At 36.0% G+C, this 21,288-nt stretch overlaps 1 protein-coding gene across 5 annotated transcripts in view; it reads right to left on the minus strand.

Annotated features, from left to right (window-relative positions):
* Positions 1-20,844, minus strand: part of LOC117565164 (optomotor-blind protein) — a 107,967-nt gene extending 87,123 nt beyond the window's left edge. For 4 of the 5 annotated variants that reach the window (XM_034244193.2, XM_034244177.2, XM_034244161.2 and 1 more), the window contains exon 1: positions 20,684-20,843. The gene's annotated coding sequence lies outside the window, so the exon portion shown is untranslated. Of the gene's footprint in view, positions 1-20,683 lie in introns of all 5 variants that reach the window. The other variant, XM_034244184.2, reaches the window with a different exon arrangement.
* Between the last annotated feature and the right edge of the window lie 444 nt (positions 20,845-21,288).

Raw genomic sequence — 21,288 nt, forward strand, 5'->3', positions numbered from 1 at the left:
ACTCGGGGGCAGTGAGAGCGAAACGAATCGGTTCCAATAAGAAAACCAAAAACCAAAGTGTTGAGTTGACGCTTTGCTGAGTGTGTGTGTGTGTGCTTGTGTGTGTGTGCAGACAAACAACAATAGAGCAAGCAGCAAACCAACCAGCGGCAGCGCAGCCAACGTCGCAAGGCGTGTGACAAGCAGCGTGAAGCGTGTTAGAAGTAACAAGGCAGCTGACACCAAAAGTGCAGCGCGCCAGAAAAATGCCTCAAAATGTGAGCGACAGCAGCAGCAACAGCAGCCAAAGCAGCAGCCAGCAACAAAAGAGAGTGTAGTAAATCATAGCCAAAAAAAAAAAAAAAACAAGAGTCTGTGTGGGGAGTTTTTGGGGAGCAAGTTGACAAATGACGCGCAAGCGAAAAATGCGCTTCAATGGTCAAATGTTTTGATGTATGCGGAGTGGGGGTGGGGGGATGTGATAAATGTGCGACGAGGGTTGGGTAGGTGAGCAAAGCACAGTAAATGCGATAAAGGCAACGCGTAGGCACTGAGATAAAGCAAATAGACGCCACAAACTGAAGAGGGGGTGCGAAAGGGGAAGGGGAACGGAGGCAGAGCAAAATCCATTGGAGGCTGCATAAAAGCCAAAGGCAACATTTTTTGCGCTTCTGTCACCATTGCGAGGGAGGCGCAAAGCAAATATGGTTGACTTGACAAAGTACACTGCAAATTTTCTGATCAGAATCAAATAAGGGCAGAGAGTGCAGATCAAGCGAAAAGAGAGAGAGAGATGGCAGGATAAAGAGAGAGTCGATCAGAAAGAGAGAATTGAGAGAATGAGAGAGCTTTTGATGGCTGCGATCATAAATCAAGGATTAATGAGAGAGCTTTTAAAAGCTTTTTGAAGTGCGTTGATTGTTTTCAAGTGACTTTGACAAATGAATTGAGCACAAATAATAGATCATAAATGTTGAAGAATTTTGGCTATTATTAATTGAATAAATTTTATAATTTAATTTAATATAGTAAAAATTATATATGTATACGAATTTGAAGTATTGTAGATACTAGAATGAATGTCAAGGATAATAATTAAATGAATAAATATTATTACGTATACGAATTTGAAGTATATAAAGTAAAATGAATGCCAAGGTTATTTTGGGAAGTTATTTAAAGAATAAAAGAAGAAAATGTCTTGTTTATTGACGTTATATATACAAAAGTATTATCAGATTTGCTACTTTTGTAATATAATAATTAAAAATTATAAATATTTTATAAATTAGTAATTTTAATAAACTGTCAACGCTGAAAACTGTGTTTATTGATCTTAAGTTATTATAAATTTGATTTAAATTAATTATAAAAGCAGCGTTTAATGCTTTTAAGTTGTGAAAAATGTAATTTAATTTGTAAATTGAAATTGTATAAGTATTTTTTATTTATTTAGAAACTTTTAAGGAAAGCTAAGCTATAATTTTCTTTGAATTGAGAACTGAATATAGGAATATTAATTTTAATTTATATTGGTGAGAAATGGCAATTTAATGATTTTTTATTTATATTTGTTAGAAATGAAATTTAATGCCATATTTTGTTAGTGCGATTCTAGTGTTAAATTTAGAGTCGCATGACAAACTAAATGATGCGCGAGCTGAGAGCAATAAACAAAAAGGAGAAAGGGCAGCAAGAGTGTGAGGGAGATGGCAAGAGCAGCAAGGGAGTTGCAGGATGGGGAAGGGGAAAGAGGCGCGCAGTGTCAGCTCCATAAAAGTTTAACGCCTTTTAGCCGCTTTGCCAGCTTTTATGCGTCCGAAAATGTAAATGTGGAGATTTATGCCACAGCAGCAGCAACAGCAACAAACAGCAAAAGCAACGCGAGCAGAGGCGTCGACATTGACGCCGACGTCGCCTAGGCAGCCGCAGCAGTGTGTCCAAGTGCGAAAAAGCAAAGTACGAAAAAAATAAGAGAAGAAGAAGAAACGAAAATAAATAACGCAGACGTAAAGCAGAAGAGCAACTACACAAACTGGACGCTAGGTGCCGCTGGTGAGAAGCGCCGCGCGCGTGTGACAAACTTGACGCTAAGTTTTGCGCAAACACACGGACGGGCGCGTGGGTGTGAGCGAGACGGCGCGCTGAATGGGGCGTGCAAATGAAAGGCACAAAGCTCAAGCAAGAAGTCACAAACACAAACACACACACACACACGCATACATAGAGCAAACAGAGAGACAGAGCAGAGGCAGAGACAAAGAAGCTTTAGCAGCAGCGACGACGACGACGACGGCGCCAAAAAGCAAAAACGGCAACGCAAATGTATTTTGTCACACGTTTTCACACATATACAAACAACTGTGGTGTGCGTGTGTGTGAGCTGGCTGACAACATGGGCGCTGCATGTGCGCAAGAAAAAGACGACAAGCGCAACGACAACGACATCAACAACAACAACAACAACAACAACAACGACAGCGTCGTTGAACTTGCTAACCGAGCGACGACTGCGACTCTCTTTTGCTGCTGCTGCTGCTGCTCAGCTTGTGTGACAAGTTTAACCACAAATACACGCAGAGAACAAACACACACACACATGCATACACACACACAGACAGTGAGCGACGCGCCAGCTAGTTAACACCACACCTCACAATGGCGGCGACGTTAACTCTCCCCTCCTCTCACGCCTCTTCGTCAACACACTCACACACACACACACATAGAGACGTCGGCGTCAGAGTTCTCAGCCAGCCAGCGAGGCAGCCGGCCGGTCGGTTTTATTATCGCTTGCTCGCTCGCACTTACGCGTGTGTGTGTGTGTGCGAGTGAAATGGCGTGCGCGCATTCGTGTTTGTAGTTGTAGTTGTAAGAGGTGACAACATTTCTTTGCCTGTGTCTCTCTCTCTATGTGTGTGTGTGTGTGTGTGTGTGTGTGGTGTGAAAAATTACAGCAGCTGCGTCGCTGTGGTGAAGAAAAGACAATGAGGATGCTCTGCTGCTGCGACATCAGCAGCGGACAGCGACAGAGCAGCCAGCAAACATCTCTGCGACTGTCTCTGCTTCTGTTGTTGCTGCTTTTGCTGCTGCTCGCAAAGGGTGGCGTAAAGTGAAAGGCGATTAGTTTTGGTAGCCAGTGTAAAATAAGCTGTTGGTCAAATGGGCAAGGCTATAAACACAAATACAAATGCCATTCACACACACACACACACACGTTTTGTTAGAAATTCAAATGCAATTGTTGACAATTTTCATTGCATTGTCAACTACAATCGATCTTGGCTAAAGCGAACCTCTTCATTATTTTTACAACTCTCAAATTTAACTATGACCATGAAAACTAAACAAACTTTGCAATTTTCTTTAGTAATTTATGAAATTACTTCAAACCTTTTTATTTACTATTAGTATTTACTTATTTATTTATAATAAATGTTTTTAAATATTCTTATATCATAAACATTTCAATTGCGTCATTTATTGTTGCATTTGAATTCAAATATAATTGTCTACATTATTTCAAAAAATCATTGACACTGAAATTTATTTTTAAGCAAATTGAAAAACTCGAAAGGAATTCAAATACTTAATAATAATGATTATTGTTAAAGATTTAGAATATTTACTTTTAATGATTTTATGTTAAAACGACAAATTTAATGCTTAAAAAGAAACGTATTTGTGTAATTCGGTTCGTTTTTAAACTGTGAATTTAAAAAGGTTTTTTCTCTTCCATTTTTTTCTTTATTCCCATTAAATTTCAATTATTTAGATTTCATTACTTTAAAAAAAGGCTTTCTTCTAGTACTTCATTAATTCATTTCAAGGCGAAAATTAAATTTGTAATTATATTCTATTTTTTTTAAGGCTTTATATTTATTTCAATATTTATCTTCGTTTTTTTAATTCCAAGCAAAGTTTAATAATTTAATTTTTATTCAAATTTTGGTCCTTTCTTTCTTTCTTTTTTTTTGAGAGCTCAAAATAATGAATATTAAATTATTTCACGTCAACTTAAAAATAATAAATGTTGTTTCACAGTATGCGAAACTAAATTTTTTACTATTTAAAGATTTTTATATCAATTTGGTATATTTTGACTTCTTCTCTTTTTTTGTTTCTAATTTTTTTTCACTTTAGAAATTAGAATCAAAAATGAGAATCAAACTCAGCAACCAAATGAGGAATTGTAAACGCTAAGAAATTATGTTTGTACTGCATTAAATAATTGCAATTAACTGGCGCATTAACTGCAATAAAACGCTGGAATTTATTGCGCTTAGATAATTCAGAGAAATGTGCGTAGTGTGTGTGTGTGTGTGTATGTGTGTATGTGTATGTGTGTGTGTTTAAGATTGATGCGAATTGATGCTTCTGTGTGAAAATTAGTGTTTATTTTTGTTTGCTCATTCAGCGGCTCCTTCGACTGTAGTTTTTACAGTGAATATTTGCTAAGTGGACAAGTTGAGAAAAGTTCTCTAGTGGAGATTTTATCATAGGTTATTAATATTTCTACTTTTTAGTAATTATTTGACAAAGATTCCATATTTAAAATATTACTTGTAATTGTATTATTGTTACAACAATGTTTGTTTCCTTGGAACTTGTTTTTAATATGACTTTTGTGGAATATGCTGAGAAATTTTGGTGAGATTTATTTTCATTTACTGCAGTTGTGCTACAAATAATTAATTTTCATTGTCTTAATATTATTTGCAACTAATTTATTAACAACATTTGTCGAAATTTCCATTATTATGAAAAAAAAGAAAATTTTAAAATTTCATTCCAATTAAAACAGATAACAATTTCAATGAAAAATTTATGAATTCTGTTTTTCTTTTTGCAATATTTTTATTATTTTGAAAAATTATTTTCCTATTATTATTTTGTACTATTTTATTAGCAACAGTTTTAGAAATTCCTATTTGAAAACTACTAAAAATGGCATAAGAAAATTTCTGTTCCATTTCAACAAATTCATTGAAAAAAAGGATGAATTCTAGTAACAACATTATTGAGAGCTTTCATGTGAAAAGTTCATGTACTATTATTATTCTCAACTATTTTATTAACAACAGATTTAGAAATTTCCTTTTTGATTATATTTGTAAAGGTTTTAAAAAAAAAGGAAAAAATACAAAAATGGCTTTAAAAATACAATTTGTAAAAATTCAGAGTCTTCACTGTAGCCAAGATGAAGTGCGATCTGTGTTTTTGGTGAAATAAGCTTTTTCGCTGCTTTCAAGGTGTTGAACACACACACACACACACACACGCACACACACAAACAGAAAAAAGCGACCAACCAAAATGCCGCCAAGCAAAACTTTTTTTTATCTGCTGCTCGAGAGTTTGCTACTTCTTCTTCTTCTTCGCACACTCGCTTGTTTGTATATTGATTAGTTGTGTGTGTGTGAGTGTGTGTGTGTGCGGGCGTCGCTGCCGTGGTGTATTGAAAAAGCTTACACCACACAGTCAGCATCCCAAAGAGAGAGAGAGAGAGAGAGCGTGGCGCTGCCTCTTAAATGCTCTGTCTCGCTCGCACTTCGCCTTTGGCTGTTAGCGCGAAATTTCGTGTGATTTTTTTTTTGCGTTTTTGTTGGCGCTTTGTAGCTAATTAAAAGTTTATGTGTGCACACACAGACACTGACACACATGCATATGCTTACACCTACGCCTACACACACACACACATACACACATAGACTCAACTAGACAGACACATAGCTGCTTCATAATTATCTGCGCAAAACAAAAAAAAAACAACAACTTTATTTGACGGCATTTATTTGACTGGCTGCTTCTCCATGGGGGCTCGCTATTGCCCTCTCGCTCTCGCCTACTGCGAGGCTGTGTTGCCTCTCGCTCAGTCGCGCAGTGTTTATTTGCTTAACATGGTTTAGTTGCCAGTGTGTGAGTGTGTGTGCGAGTGTGTGTGCGAGTGTGTGTGCGAGTGTGTGTGAAAATTTACAAGCGGCGCGCGTTAAATTATCCAAATATGTTTTTGGCGCGGGGGGCAAAAAGGTGACGACGAATGGGTTAACACTTTGTGTGTCTATGTGTATATGTGTGTGTGTGTGTGTGTCGTTAACATTATTTATATGTATGTGTGTGTGTGTGTAATATCTCAACTTGTTCGATAAGCTGCACTTTTACGTTTAAACTTCCAACAGATCTCGCTACTTAACCCTTATGTGTGTTTCTATGACATGTTTAGATCATGTTCAGACATGTCTTGGCCGTCTAGAGAACTCAGAGAGAGAGACACGCCCATTTGCCCAGTTTTACAGTTTATGTGCGGCAATTGTGAAATTGCTTTTTATTGCTGGTGGAGGTTGGGGAGAAGTCAATCAATAAAATTAGCATAAACTTGGAATTTCACGCTGTCAAAAACAATGCACGCACACAACGAAAGCCTGACAGTGTATTGGTGTGTGTGTGTGTGTGTGTATTTCTTATGTAAACACAAGCAGTGAGAGCAATAACTGCAGAAAGAGACAGAGCGAAAGAGAGAGTGGGGGAGAGAGGAAGGGAAATCAGCAACAAAAGCGCCATAATAAATGTCTAGCCTTATGTAAACACAGACTGAATAACTGTCCATATATATGTATAACTGTGTGTGTGTGTGTGTGTGTTTGGCTTGACACCCCACATGGAATACCAACACACTCACTTACACTCACACACACTGACACGAACACACGATTGGATAAGAATCCCAGCATTTACATAGAACGAATAACGTAAACGTCAAAGCAAAATTGCCCTCCTGGTGGGGGGAATATATGAAGAAGAAGAAGAAGCAGCAGGAAAAGTAGAAGAAGAAAACAGAGAGCCAAGAACTAGGGGAGACAAGACAGATATGTGTGTGTGTGTGAGTGTTACAGCAAAAAGGGAAATAGAAGCAATCAAATGCTATAGAGATGACCACATTTGAGTTTCAGTTTTAGCTGCAGTTCCAATTTCTGCATCAAATGCACAAGGCACCAGCGAAGTGCTGCATTCAAATTGGTTTAATAAGGTTACTACATGTTGTCACATGCATTAACACACAATTTTGCTACTCGTTGCTTTGGGTGAGCGAGTATAATAACGAATAACAAATTTATTACAAAGCAGGAAGATTGGTTTGAAGTTTGGATAATATGCAGATGAAGACAGAGAAAGTCTATTACACCTTACTCGCTGCTGTAATAAGAGATAATACTCCTGATAATTTATCATACTCGCTACTTAAACGAGCGAGTAACCAATGCTTAATACAGTATATGCAGCACAAAGCTCTATTTTATTAAGGAACAACATACTTTGCACACATCATTCATTGCACAGAGTGTAGGTCTTATTTATTCGCTTCTCGTCACTCGTTGCTTTTTGACGAATAAAGTAACTAAAGTCAAATATAGTATATGCAGCACAAAGCTCTTTTTTATTAAGGAACAACATACTTTGCACACATCATTCATTGTACAGAGTGAGAAAAGGTGTTATTTATTCGCTGCTCGTTACTCGTTGCTTCTTAACGAATGAAGTAACTAAAGTCAAATATAGTATATGCAGCACAAAGCTCTGTTGTATTAGAGATCAACATACTTAACACCACATTCACTGGATAAAGTGAGAGTATGTTTGATGTACATGCCACTCGTTACTCGTTGCTTGCAATAAACGAAGTAACTTATGCCAAATATAATATATGCAGCATGAAGCTATATTTTGATAAAGAACAACATACTTAAAACAAGATTAATCGAATGTGAGAGTTAAGAGATGGTGTCACTTATTCGCTACTCGTTACTCATTGCTTTCAACGAACGCTGTCTTTTATACGGAAATAGCATACCTTATAATATAAGTTAGGCCACTTGAGCTAGGAACAGGCAAGGAAAAATGGAATTTTTTCGCTACTCGCACAAGTGGCGAGTAACGAGTAGCGAATTTTTGCCAACAGTCACTGATAATAAGCAGCAAATAATTGTGAACAAACTGTAATAATACAGCTTCACTTGCGATACTCACACACACACACACTTGCACACACACGCAAAGCGCTTTCTCTTGAAGAGTGTTGCCTACTTTTGAGGGCAAAGTAAAGCGCCGTCTGCTGGCAAATGGCCGCCAGTCAAAGCAATTGCTCAATTACAGCGAACCGGGCGAAACACACACACACACACACACACGCAGAGATACATATACATATGTGTACATGTATAAATACTAAAATACACACACACACAGACAGATAGAGACAGACACGTATGCATGTGGTGTTGTGTTGAATTTCACGCCAAGCTGCCAAGTGTAGTCCGTAGTTTTTCGCCATTTTTAACGCATCGCTTTCACTGTATGTGTGTGTGTGTGTATGCATGTGTGTGAGAGTGTTTGTATGTATTTATTGTTTAATTAACTTTACGCCTGTCTATCACACACAGACAGAGCGACTGCAGCGCCAACATTGTGCATTGTTTGCACAGTGCGCTGTCTGCTGTCTGCGCTCTCATGTGTGTGTGTGTGTGTCCCTCTGTGTCTGTATATATATGTATATATGTGTGTGTCTGTGTGTTTGTGTATAACTTCCACGCATCGTGTGCTGCAAAACAGCTCTTGTTGCTATTGTTGTTTTTTGCAGCTCACACAAAAGTTAATCAGTTAGGGCAATGTGTGAAAAACAAAGTGCATTTCGAGCTGTTGCTTTTGCTGTTGCTGTTGCTGTTGCCTGATGGTTTTAATACCCTCATCATCAAGTGAGCACTTGCAAAAAAAGCGTGTATTTGTGCTCACAATTTCAATTCCATGTGAGTTCTTATATATCATTAATCGATATTTATATATCGAACACATATCATTGTTGCTTTTGCTATGCAATTTTCAGCACTTAACATCTACATTAAACTAAAATCGAATCAGAAGTTTAGCTAGCTTACAAATTTATTTGTAATCTATGCTCTAACAATAATTAATAAGGAATGAGTTTACATTTGATACTTTTATTTGGTTTAGCAATCTATTTAGCATTTCATTATTAGCAATTATAGAAGTTATTTAAGAAATAGTAATGCATGGAAAGTTTCAGCTGACAATCTGGTATATATTGTACCCAATGGTATATTTTTAATGCAGTGCTATATGAGTATACCAAATATAGCCTTTGGCATATTTTTTCTTTATATTAATTAGGTATATTTGAAGAATAATATCGCAGTGTTTTGATTTTATTCAATCGTCTACTGCAATCGGGTCTTAGTTGCGTTGACTGACCATATATTTGGTATATTTTGTACTCTATATATTTTTACTCTATGGTATATTTTTTACTAATATTATATTAACATACCATACCATTTAGTATTTTTTGCGGGTCTAAGTGCTTTTACTGGCCACATATCTTGTATATTTTGGTATATTCTTTACGAAATGGTATTTTTTACTCTGTGGTATATTATGCAATCAATGGTATATTTTTTACTGTGGTATATTGTGAATGTGCTACTACATTAATATACCAAATATATCCTTTAGTATTTTAAAGTATTTTTTACGGTATATTAATATGATATATTAATAGAATAATACCACAGTGTTTTGCTTTTATCCGGTTTTACTTGTTTTCAATTTGTATTTAACTAATCATTCAATTGAAGTCATTGCTAAGTTCGAATTATATAAATAATATATAATACAATAAATTATATTATATTGAAATCAGAGCTAACTACCGTATACTTCAAATAAAATAACATATTAAGTTGCCATTCGCAAATGTTTGCACTAATCTATTATATGAAATATTCCTTTCTTCAAATCAACAAAATTAGCAGTATGTATTTATATTTTCATGGAATTCTACTTTAATATTTTAACTGTGCTTTAAATTAAAGTCAGCTAAAATAGATAAGATATGAAGAGTTCAATACATATTATTTTATTTATTTCAAAAGCCTTTTCTTTAAATTAAAATCAACTAAAATACATAAAAGTGAACAATTCAATATATATTTTAGTTTTGTGTATTTGACAATTTAAAAGTCGTTCTCTTAGATGCTTTGTTTGATTTAAAGTGCAGACATTGCTATTATGTGCTTTACACAATAAAAATATAAATAAAATTTAATTTTAAGTCAATTTACATTTTTATTTGTTTTATTTATCAATTCAACAAAAGAAAACTAAATTTTAGTCAATATGTGTTTTATTGAACTGCTTTATCAATTTAAAAGGTGATTTTTCAAATCTTCTGTTTGCTGTTGCAAATTTGCGGTCAACATAAATATTTTTCTGTTGCTTTTTGTGAAGTCAAAGTAAATTTAGTGTAAAAATTACATATTTGCACAATAAATTGTGGCCAAAGCTATTGACTTTTCTTTTGCAAAGATTTACTTAAAAGGAATTTTTAATTGATTTCATAACAAGAGAGGGAGAGAAAGAGTATTTGGTGTTCGTTGTAGCGCAATATTTTTGGGGGGGGAAAACAAAAATTCGTTGCATTTAAGCTAATGAGAGAATGTGTTTTGTTTGTTTGCAAGTTTTGCTTTAAGCTGTGACTAGTTGCAGACAGTTATTCGAACTGCACACACACAGACACCCACACACATCCTCTCACACACACACACACACTCATACAAAGAGAGCGAATTGATGCTGTAAAGTATGCAACATTTTGCAAATGGAATTAGTGTAAACTTTTTTGTGTGCGATTAGTTGAAGGCGATTTATTAGGCGATAAGAGCTTAAGTTAATTACAAGATACGAAAGCGTAGACAACAACTCGAAAAAGAAAAGTGTTGAAAATATGTTTTCGTGAAAAGTTTGAGCGCATTTCGGATTTTCTTTCCACTTGCTCTTCACATCGTTTCTGTTTTTTTTTTAGTTTTTTTTTTACCATCTTTGATGATCTGATGCTTCTACTTGCTCTCTGTTCTTCTGTGTTTGCTTTTACGCTTCTGCTGCTGCTGCTTTCTATGTGTGTGTGTGTTGGAGTTTTTTTTTTGTGTGTGTGCATTTTCCATTGAAAAGCTCGCTTCACAAGCAATTAAACACACAAAAGCGTTTTGCGCGCCGCGTCGCGCCGCAAGGCGAAACGGACAACGGGCAGTCGTTGGATACGAGGGGGTGGGGAGAGGGAAGGGGAGGGGAGCGGAGGAAAGGAAGTTGGAGTTGCAATAGAAATAGCAGCTGTGTGGCACCAACAATGTGGCAAGATAAATGGATGGCAAAGCACAAGCTGCAATATGAATAATCGCAGACGTGCAAGGGAAAGAGGCTAAGAGAAAGGGAGGGAGAGTGCGAGAAAGAGCGAGATTATGTGAAGCCAAGCGAGCGAAAGAGAGAGAGAGGGAGCGAAAGAGGGAGAGTGAGAGGCGACTGGGCTGCCCCAACACTTTTTGTGTGAAAAACTCGACTCGTCGTCGAGGTGCCACACTCAACGAGGAGGCAGAAGAGGAGAGGAGGAGGGAGGTAGGTTGGGTGGTTGTGTTTACACAAGCGATTGGCCAAGACGGCGACGACGACGACGACGACGACGACGGCGCTGGCGTCAGCCAAAGGAGTGGCCAAAGTACACAAGATTCACACCGACAACGACACCAACACTTGACAATTTAAGCAACCCCTCGACAAATGAACACCCTACAACAAGAAGACTCAGCTCAGCTCAGCTCACTCGCTTGCTCGCTCGCTCTCTCGCTCAACGATGCTGCTGCTGCTGCCGACGCCTTCGCCTGTCGCCTGCCACACCCACACACACGTACGCCCACTGTCAACCGCCTCCCGCTGTCGCTTTTGGACGCCACCAAGTCGCCTACTACGAAAACGAACGCATTCTCCTTGTCTCCTTGTTTGTCTGCTGCGTATTTCTCTTTGTGTGTGCGTTGTCTAACTTTTAGCAGTCACTGTGGCCCAAGTGCAACCCACACACAGAAAGCTTCTTCTTCTTTCAAAATCAAAAGACAGCCGCTGACTTGCGACATCTTAAGCAAATTTTGGCAACAAACAATTTTGGCTCAAATTAATAACTATCCGTTTTAAAAAAAAAAAAGGAATGTATATTTTCTTAATTTTTTGTTGTTAATTTTTTTAACATTTACTTATAATATTTTCCTTTGTGTCTTTCAGAATGATCTAGTTGCAATGGTAAGCGTTTTTTATTTATCAAAATTTAATATTATCAATTTTTTCATATATATTTTTTAAATTGTTGTGTGTCAAAGGCAATTTATGTAGAATAATTTCGAAATTGTTTTGCACTCTTTCTTAAAAAATCTTTTGTTTTATTTACAAATTTAACAAAAAAAAGATTAGAAAAGAATTAAAGAAGGATCATTTGAGTGTGATCGACTGTGAGGTAACTAACACACATTTTTAATAAAAGCAAAACAGTGCGGTATTAAATTTAAAACATACAAAAATACCGCAAAAATACCAAAAAATATACCAAAAGTTATATTTGGTATATTGTTAAAGTACTGTATTCAAAATATACACTTTTTTAGAATATACCAAAATATTCCGCAAACACTGAAATATACCAAAAGTTATATTTGGTATATTGTTAAAGTACTGTATTCAAATTATACACTTTTTTAGAATATACCAAAAATATTCCGCAAAAATACTGAAATATACCAAAAGCTATATTTGGTATATCGTTATAGTACTATGATTCAAAATATACACTTTATACAAAATATTCCAAAAATATAAACTATATGCCAAAAATATTCCGCAAAAATACTGAAATATACCAAAGGCCATATTTGCTGAGCTTGGTTCAAATTTCAAAACTTGCTTTTAAAAACTTATTTCATTGGTAATTGATTCTGAATGTTTGAGAAGGAGCTAAAGAGCAACAAAATGAAGTTCAATGTTGCACAATTTAACTCAATTTTCTTCTAAATATTTGAGTTGAGTTGAGTTTTAAGGTGGAGGAAAATTAAGTTTAATATTCCACAATTTATCTAAATTTTGTGCTGTTTTTCGGAAATTTTTAAAATTTATCTTGCTACAAAATCAAACATTTTCTCTTTACAAATTGTTGTTTTTTTTTATATATTTTTTAGTCACCTTTTGACAAAAGCCTAGACACATAAGCACACATCGATGAAACCTGCATTGTTTTCTATAAAAAAAAAGTTATTTAATTGCATTATTGCTTAGAACTTGAAAAGTTGATGGCAAATGATATTAAATACTTTTTTGAATTTGATTAACTTCCAGGGCAACAAAAAATCATCAGTTATAATTATAATTGTCTCGAAGTTTGCAGATAGTTTTCATAAATGTCTGCTCAACAGAGAGTTTTTGTGATGTGAACTTGAATTGTGTTGGATTTACGTAAGGTTTTTACTTGGCTTTTGAGTGAAAGCAACTTGCAGCAGCAGCAGAAGCGTCAGAAAGTGGCATTAAGTAAAAACAACAACAATCATAATAATAAATAACAATAAATAGCAAGAGTGTAAATGAAAACATGACACCTGAGCACAACTTTTACGAGGCAAACTTTTGACATGCCGTTGCGGCAATAAAAAGCAAACCTAATAATTGATAGAATAGAAAAACTGCAGCAGAATAAATTTAAATTTGAAAAACAAGCAAGTGTGATTAGTAAGTTTATAGAGTGTAAAGCACAAAAAGGCATCAAAACTAACGAAAAAGCAAAAAGCAAAAAAAAAAAAGGCGCCAGCCCGTCGACGCTCTCAGCAATTAAGCCACAGGCTCAACAGCAGCAGCAGCAGAAGCACAGTGGCGCCCTCTGCAGGTCAATAGACGCCAGCGATGCCGAGGTGCGATTGTAAACAATCCAAAAATTGTGGCAGCAGAAGAAGGTGGAAAAATCCACCGAGAGAGAGAGAGAGAGGGGGCGAATTGGACATTGCGTGTTTTTGAGCCACGGCAACAATGGATCAACTCTAAAAGCGATATGAAGTGAGGGTTGAGCGGGGTTAAACGCAGCCAAAGAGGGTGCAAGGAAGAAAGGAGAATGAGGCAGGGGGGGCAATCAACTAAATGACTGACCAAAGGACGCGTCAGCGGACACATCAAATGAAATCGAGCGTCGCACAAGACGCGCCAAGCGACAAATATCAAAGTCGCGTTATAGAAATGCACTAAACTACAACTGAAGAAAGCGAGTATGCACGACTAAAGGATACCTTTTTAAGTTACTTTCATTTTTATGACAAACTATGGGATTGTGAATATCCGTTTCGATTTAGTTTTAAATATATATAATAAACACACAGAATGTACAGACAACGAGAGAGAGAGAGAGAGAGAGATAGAGTTGAGATCAAGTGTGACCATAGAACAAAGTAAGGAGTATTTAAAACTTAATACGATCACGTTTTTTATGCTATTTATGATATATATGATATATATATAATATAGGCACATTTACAACACAAACTTTTATCTCACTTGATGCAATTGCCTAAAAGTTCTGCATTAAATCAAATTTAGTTTAAGTATTTTGAAGGGAATATCTGTAAGGTTTCCTATAAACGAATAATGGGGAAATTTGCAGAATACGAAGGGAATAATTGGACAAATTTTCAGAATGGAAATAATTATTTCATTCTGGAATCAAATCAAATTTGGATTAATAATTTTTAAGTCGATTTTAGAGATAAGCTTTAAGATTTCATATAATCAAGTTAAGGGGAAATTAAATTAATTTAAAATGCAAAACGGAAAGACCTTTTTTTTTTTTAAATAACGAATTAATTGAAAATATCGCAGAATAAGTTATATTTTGAATTTGAATAACTTTAGAAGTAAATAATTTTAAAAAAATATTGCAGAGTGGAAAGAGTTATAAGAAATTATTGCAGATTTTAAAAAGATTATTAGGAAAATCACAAGCTATAAAGTCAATAATTGAATATACATATACATATATAATTTTTTGGACATTTGCTGAATAAAAAGTCAATGGGATATTTCATATTTATTTATGAAGCCAAAAGATTTGGTTTTGCGAAATTTCCGATATAGAAAATATAATTCCTAACTCCAAAAACATAATTGAAGTTAATGTAAACTGCGCGACTTGTAATTGGATACGAAACTAAGTAAAATAAATATATTCTACTCTTGCTGTCACTGGAACCGGAAGATTGTTAACATTTTACGGTCCTCTCAGTCCCGATTACAGGGTATCAAAGAGCAACAACAAGAGCGAGAGAGAGCGTGCCGAGACCCAAACAAAAGCATAAGAATAGAATCAAATGAAATGAAAGTAAAAGAAAAGCGCTGAATAGAAAACAAGTACAACACAGAGCAACAAGACAACAACAAAAAAAATAAGAAAGATAAGAAACGAGAAAGAAGAATAATGACAATAAGAAGAGAGGAAGGTTGACTGAAGATGAACGAAGCAAAAGAGGGAATAGAAGTGGAAGACGCAGACGAAGACGAAGACGAGGAGAAAAACACTTATAAATAAAAACATGCTCATTAATGTAAAAGTCAGACGCAATGGCAAAGCACAGCGCTTTAGCCCTTGCGACAGACAGAGATGGCCAGCTGATGGTGGGAGGGAGACAGCAATACAAAAGGTGGGCGGATAGGGGAAGAGGGGCTGCTAGCTGGGGTGCGACTGACGCTCTTCAATTCAGCAGACAATGTGAGGAAAGCGCTCCTTGGCTGCTCCTTGGAATTGAAATTGGAATTCACTTTTGTCTGAACGACAACACAGTTTACCAGCCTCCACTCCCCCCCTCTCTTGATAGAAGCAACAACAACAGCTCCTTGGCCATTATGATATTGTATTAAGAGTGCCAAGTGATGCTGTCGGGCGAAATGTACAAAAAAAAAACACAAGATTAAAAGAAAATGTAGCATTATTTGCTCTCCAACCGAGCGATGAGTCAGCGCAAAATGTTTTCGCTGCTACTGTGGAACTCCTCCTAACTTGGCCAACATTCGAGGCTCCCAGCGGGTGACAACTTATTTCAATTGCCAATTGAGCAAATGAGCAGCGAGCAGAGAGCAGAGAGCTTTAAGCAGCTTAAAAAGCTTAACAGATTTAATGTTGAACACCTTAATTGCAAGACAAAGTTGCATGGACATTTTCTCTTGCTTTAAAGGTGCTTACTTAAATATTGTCAGATTTGTAGTGAGCTCAAAGCTTTATATTAAGTTTAAGCTTAAGTACAGAGCTTTAACTTAGAGCTTATGCTGACGTTTAGGCCATTGTCCAGAGCTTTTGCTTAAGTTTAAGCTTAGTTTCTGAGAAATTTTCTCTCGCAAACATTAATATATATAGCTTTAAAGCTACTTATTACATTTTAAGCTTTCTGTTGAGATCAAAGCATTAACCTTTGCTTACGATTCTAATTTCAGCTTAAGTTAAACTTATGTACAGAGCTTTACATCAAGTTTTAGCTTTCGATCAGAGCTTAAGCTCAAGATTAAGATTCGTTTCTTACTTTAAGCTTAATGTTAAGCTTACTATCAGAGTTTAAGCTTAAGTTGAAGCTTAGACTCACAGAGAAAAATCAAAAATCAGAATGAAACTAAGAAAATTAAAGTCAATTTTAATACGAAACTTATAGAAATTCTCAAAAATAATATTGAAAAGCGCCTTAAAGCTTAAAAGATTCAGCCAAACTTAATAAAAAGCTTCAAAGGCAGCATTTGAAAACAATTTAAAACTGTCTAAACTGCATAAAAAGTGCTTAGATTAAAGCTGCTTGGCGACAAACGGATGCAAGTAATGCGACTGCAAAACAAAAGCTCACACAATTTGCATAGCAATTAAGGAAAAAGTCAAAAACTTGTCAAGTGTTTTTCCTGCTGCCGCTGAAGCTTGGAGCTTGGAGTGTGAGCTGAAGAAAACAAACAAATAGCGTGAAAATGCGCCAAATTGTTAGACAAAAATTGTTGTATACATTATGCAGACATTTTGCGGAGCGAAAACGGAGATGAATGAAAGGAGAGAAGGAGAAGGATAAGGAGAAGCCAAGGATGGAGTGTGAACGAGTGAGAAGAAGGAAGTGTGCGGTGTAAGCGTATGCACAAGTTTTGTAGCCAAATCATTTGAGCAATGTCAAGAAATGAAAAAGAATTTTCAGTTGGTTTCTCAGAGCAAAAGAGAGAGAGAGAGAGAAAAGAGGAGATCTACTGCACCTGACATTGTCAGACTTCTGGCTGACTGAAGTAGTTTCCCTTCAACTGCCAAGTTTTTACGTTTTTTCCTTCTTATTTCTTTTTTTTTATATCTCCCAGAGAGTGAGTCAAGTTTGGTGCAGAGAGGAAAGGGAGAAAGATGGGGGATGCTGCTGCATTGACTTGACAGCTTTTAAGAGCTCAATGAAGTGCTTGAGGAAAAGCACTTGAGCAAAATCAATATGACCAAAAGCCCTACGCCCAGCCACGTCCCGTTCCCGTTCCCTCCCCGTCTCCGTCTCCGATCCCCGATTCGTAACACGCCACATTCCACCCAACTCTGGGACTCAAAATCCTGAGCACTTTTAGCTCCATTCGTAAGCACACTACAACCCCAAGGGCTGGGACGCTAGCTATCTCGCTCTCACACATGCTCTTGCGTGCGCTATCTCTCTCTTTCTTTCGGTCTAAATTTCTTGTTTCCTGTGCACGACGCGCGCGCTGTTATAAATTAAATTCGTAATTGATTCCTGAATCCGCAATCCTGCAAATGGGATTACAACACGTTGGAAAATCAGCAAAACCACCCACTCACACAAATACACATCCAACACACACACACACACACATAGGCAACAGCAACCACCAACAACAACAAGAAACAGGACAACAATGAGTGTGTTGTTTGTTGTTGTAGTTGTGTTTGCTCTATAGATACAAAATTGCGTGCGCTGTAAATGAAACTGAAGTTCGTTCGACTCTCGAAGCCTAAGGGATGTGTGTGTGGTTGTGTGTGTGTGTGTTGTCCTGGCGTCAGCTGTCCTCCTCAACTGGGATATCACTTCTAAGCAGTCTCAATATTCTATAGATATCTCTCTATATATATTTTTCCAACCCCTCCCCACAACTACATCGAGAACAATTCCATTCTTCCGCCGGTAATAACAAGAAGAATAACAACACAACACAACACTCTGCATTTTATAGCAAAACGAGACTCCACTTGAATTTCCACAGCGTCCCAAAAACGTTTCACATGATTGTCTTCCTCTCTCTCTCTCTTTCTCCCCTTCTTTCTCTCTCTTCTCGCTCTTTGACCTCGTTTATTGCTGTGCCCAGCTTACAATAATTTCAATGCCAAAGTAATGCTCGAGCTCTCTCAACCCTCTAGGCCTCTTAAAGCTTAATAAGTCATGGCATTTTTAATACCCCAACACGGCGTACTTTTTTTTGGTTTTTTTGTTTTTGTTGGAAGCGCAATTGGCGCCCAACGTGCGTTGGGTTTTGGCGCCCAAAAAAAAGTACTTTCAAAAATAAATAAATGAATGCAACTGAATGTCATTGCATTTCATCTTAGTTATTGTTGTTGTTGTTGCAACTCTGTGTAAAGCCAATCAAGTTCTTGCCACGCTTTTGTGTGTGGCACGTTGCGAGTTGCAAGTTGCAACTGAAAAAACCGGCTAAACCGACTGTGCGCTTTGACTTGCGGCGATATTATGTTTTCCACAGCTGTCAAATTTGATTTGACAAATGTAAATGATACACAGCACAGCACAGCACAGCACAGCACAGAGCAGACAGCAGACAGAGAACACAAGCAGGGCTTAGACTCGACTCATGTCTGTGCTATAGAATATCCACAACACATAGAGACAACAAAACCCGGTACTGCGCTAATGACAGTTGGCATAATGCAGAGTTGGCAATTTGCATACAACGCACACACGTATGGAGTTTAGTTTGTACAGCGAACAACGAACTTACATCTATTGATAATGTCAACAGATTAGCACGTTATTGCAAATCTTGTTGTTACAACCTTTATGAGACAATCAAGAGACGGATATGAAATTCTACTCTCTGCTAACAAAATAGAGCTCAGTAAAGTGTGATCGACTGTGAGATACTTGTTATTCATTTTGAATAAAAGCGAAATAGTGCAGTATCAAAATATACCGAGTTAATATACCACAAAAATATTATTATTTATATTATAGTAAAATGTGACAAATTAAATTTAAAATATACCAAATTTATATTCCTTAAAACTTTAGTAAAATTTACCAAATTAATTTACCACTAAGATACGAAAAATATACTAACGGATATATGTATTTGATATATTGATATAGGACTTCATTCGAAATATACCATTGAATGTAAAATATGCCAGCTTCTGATAAACATACCAAAAACTATATTTAGTATATTGATATAACGCTAAATTTAAAATATACCACAGATGTAAAATATACCAGATTGTCAGAAATATACCAAAAATCTATTTTTGGTATATTGATATATAACTACATTCAGATTGTCAGTCAAAGTAGCTCAAACCCCTAGTTGACCAATAATATATATGCTTTATAGAGCCAAAGATCTATCTGTTACCTACATGACCTGTTACATACATTTCCTGGAGGCACAAAGCTGTAATACACATCTATTCTATGGGTATACAAAGTAAGAGGCTTGCCTATAGAGACATAATGAGAAATAAGTTTATATTTCTATACAAACGCAGCCGTTGATATTTTTGTTATTTCCAATGAATATAAGTAATCCAGTTAGCTACTTAAAATAAGTAAAAAACCGGAAATTTAAAAAGAGAACTATCGAAAGAAATGTAAGCCGTTGGCTGTTGAAAACTAAGTACAAATTAGGAATTTAAGAAGGGAACTGTAGAAGAAAAGTATGTATGCATATAAAAAGGCAAACTATACATAAAAGGAGTCCAGTTGGAAACTCATAACATTTTCATGACATTTCTATAAATGAATCAAACAAAATTTGTGGATAGAACTTAACTATAAATATTCAAAATATAGTTTTATACTACAAAGTTGATATAAAGCAGATACAAGTTATTGAGGATTTGAAGATACAACTATAGATAAGAGTAATCCAGTTGAGTGCCTCAAATATGTATAAACAAATGAATGTTTGTTAAGCGAACTTAACTATAAATATTCAAAATAAAGTTTTATACTTGAAAGCTGAGTTTTTAATTATTTGTTGTTATTGTTCCAGCAGATAAAAATAATTGAGAATTTAAAGGAACAAACATAGAAGAAAAGTAATCCTATAAGATGCCTCACATATTTGAAATTGAAATTTATTTGAGAAAACTTAACAATAATTGATATTTCAATCATTTATTGTTTTAGTTACACCTTAAAGAAGATTCATAAAATAAAATTGTAAAATATGACGAGGCTTCAACTATAAATGCCAAGCAACAACTTTCAATAAGAACAACAACATATTTACAGCAGACAATTGAAGATATCTATTCCAGAAGATCAACTATAGAACATAAATTCATTTAAAGTTTGTTGACAGCAACTCTTGAAACCCCATTTAAGAAAGACATTAACAGACATTTGATGGTAATGTTGGTAATAAATTTGCTAGTGACAAAATAAATGTAATTATTAATAGCTATTTGTATATATAATATTTTTATGCTGTTTTCCGTAATCCGATGTTGAACGCGAGATGCCGACGATGCCATCAAAAAGAACATTAGCATTAAACAACGTGAAATTCCAGCAAAAATGCAAAAAGCATTTTGTATTCTTCATTTTCAAACCTTTGTTAAGCGTTTCGTTTCGTTTTTTACTCTTTTTTTATTTTTTGTATATATTTAAGCTGTTGATTTGCAACTTGTTGTTGTTGTTTATGTTGTAACACAAAACACTTTGCAACACTGTGAAACACACAATTAACAAATCAAGTTTGATTATTTTTGTTTATTATATTTGACGCGAGAGGGAGCAAAAAAAAAACAACCAAAACAAACGAAAGAAATTTGATTTGCTTGTGGAAACGCGACGGCAAAAACGCGACAAATAACGCAAGACGTTTTCTTATTGGAGAACGACGTAAACAACCAACCAAGAAAAAAAAACCAAGACGAATGCGTATTCTTCGTATAGATTTTTGTGAACGTGGCAAAACACGGCTGCAGGCCGAAACGTGTCCAAGCCAAAGCAGCAGGCAGGCAACACAGCCGGGCCGGGTTAAGACAATCGCAGCAGACAAGTCGCAAAACGCTTCCAAAGTCACAAACTCGCAGTCGACGTTGACGTCGCAGCAACAACAACAACAAAAGCAGAGAGCAGAGAACAACGCCGGCAACAAAGTTGCGATTCCAATTGCGATTGTTGATGGACAGCGGCAAAGTTCACCACAGCA

This window comes from Drosophila albomicans, chromosome X, assembly GCF_009650485.2.
Source record: "Drosophila albomicans strain 15112-1751.03 chromosome X, ASM965048v2, whole genome shotgun sequence".
Classification (NCBI taxonomy): domain Eukaryota; kingdom Metazoa; phylum Arthropoda; class Insecta; order Diptera; family Drosophilidae; genus Drosophila; species Drosophila albomicans.